We start from the raw sequence: 2,290 nt of genomic DNA, 5'->3' as shown, positions 1-2,290 counted from the left end.
GATTTTTTTCTGCTTTTTAAAAACCCCTAGTTTTCGATCCAAAAAAAGTTTTGATGGAAAATATTTGTCCAACCCTTTTAATGAGCTTTAGTGCCTTTTAGCACTAGCTGATTCTGAGAACCCGTGATACCTTGTAAAGAAGTTTTCTCAAAACTGGGTTTGTGTCGAGATGCGGAAGGTTTATTTTTCCCAGAGCCGCCCGTAGGGGGGAGCAAGTGGGGCAATTTGCCCGGGCCCCGCAGGGGCCCCCATGAGAATATAGTATTGCAATTTTTTTATGGAAGGGGCCCCCGAAATTGCTTTGTCCCAGGCTCCCTGAATCCTCTGGACGGCCCTGTTCCACAGCCTAAAAGCTCTCAAAGTTATTCTGATATTCAGCTTTATTTTCCAGTACACCATTTCAGCCATTGCTCCTAGAGAAGAATGAGGACTGGAGGGCCCCCTAGGGTGGCCTCCCATCACTCCCCCTGCAGGACTGATCTCGACTCCTGGGAACAACCCCAATGGATGGGTCTCTCTTTGCTGTGGTTCTCTCCATCAGCTTCCCGTTGGCAGCTTGTTCCATTGCTGAGCTGCTCCTTCTCATAGTGGTGAAGCTAAGTTTTCCCTGCTGCAGCGTCAGGTCATTACTTCTTGTTCTGTCCTCACTGAGTAATGCAAATAATCAATCCCTCTCTTCTTTTTAACATCCCTCTGCTCCTCTGCAGACAATAATTATCTCTCTCCTGAGCCACCACTCCTCGTTAGCCATTCGCCTGGCATTGCTCCATGGTCAGACTCCTCCATCACCAAGATCGATCCTGCTAGAACCACATCAGAGGGATGGGGATTGTCTGGGGCAAATCGCCAATAAATTAGCCAGCACTTCCTTCACTGCACTCCCAGCTACAGCAAGACTGCAGCTGGTCTCCTGGCTGGGAAGGAATCCACTGTGAACAGGATTATCTGACTCCTGCCCCATGGACAGAGCCAGTTGCTATGGGGGCTGGAAAGCTCAGTGACCCATGAAAGCTGCTTCCTGGTGTAAGCAGAGTCAGGATGAGCTGTACCCTGACATCTGGTGGTGAATTATGGGAAGTGTGGAAAGAATGTCGGGAATGTGAAGTCTCAAATATTTGCATAGGCCCACCCAGCAAGGAGTCTGGGATGGTTATTTTGACAGCTCTGGGTTCCCCAATTTCTTCATTACTGGGGCAGGATAAATAAAGTGTTGCCAGCTGATTATGTGAATGAGTAACTACGAGACTGCTTTATGACAGAGATGTGTCAATATAAATTAAATGACACTTGCTAGACAAGGGACATAGGTTCCAAAACCCAGTGAGTTGAGAGATGGTGGGGATTTGTGTGTGTATCTGATGGTATGGGGCATTTTTGAGGGCCTGGAACACCAGTTGTATGTCTTCCTTTCTCCATAGAGCTAATTTTGATTCTATTAGAAGTCCGTCTAGAGACTGCTGAGCTGAATTCATGATGGACCAATGGTGCATCTTCCTGCACCAGGGTTCCCTAATAAGAGCTTCAAAAGATGAATGAGATCATGAGTGCTGTGTTAATAGTGGGGGGAGCTGAAGACTATTGCTCAGCGGCTGGAGAGCGAGCAGTTGCATTGTTGGAGGGCCCTGTACAGTGAGGGGAAGTGAAGAGTTTGGCAGGTGGTGGAGGAGCAGCACGCTGGTGTGGTGGAGCTGGTTGTGGTGAAGGCTGCAGCAGAACTCACGGAGAGGGGAGCAGTTGGCCGGCCACGTGGGTCCTTACATTGTGTGGATTCCCCATTCACCAGGTGGGGGATAAATGAACAGATAAACTCTTGAATCTGGGTGGCATGACAGAGACTTTTGGGTTGTTGGATTTGGGGTGATTGGACTTAGAGACCTAAGGTGAAAAGGATTGCCAAGTATTGGTAGGTGGTTTTGTTTATGGTTGTGTTATACACCTGTTTGTGGTGTTTTCTCCAATGGGAATCGTTGAATTCCTTCTTTATTAAAAGATTTTGCTACACTCAGACTCGTGTTGCGAGAGGGGAAAGTTGGCCTCTAGAGGCGCCCAGGGGGGTGTGGTATGTAAAGTGTCCCAGTACTGGGTGCGGGGCTCGAGTTTTGGTTATGCTTGTTTATTGAAAAGACCTGGATTGAATCCCGGCCCTTTGTTGCTGCCAACTCAGAGGGCAGAAGGGTTACACTGGTAAATGGGGGAGAACTCCTGAAGCTGAACATCATTCTGATTTTCTGGGGGCCACTTCACTTGTGGTCCAGTGTATGGGGGCTTCTGAGCATCAGTCATTAAATGA

This window comes from Chelonoidis abingdonii, chromosome 23 (genome assembly GCF_003597395.2).
Source record: "Chelonoidis abingdonii isolate Lonesome George chromosome 23, CheloAbing_2.0, whole genome shotgun sequence".
In the NCBI taxonomy this organism is placed as follows: domain Eukaryota; kingdom Metazoa; phylum Chordata; order Testudines; family Testudinidae; genus Chelonoidis; species Chelonoidis abingdonii.
Note: the sequence above shows the minus strand (reverse complement) of the source record.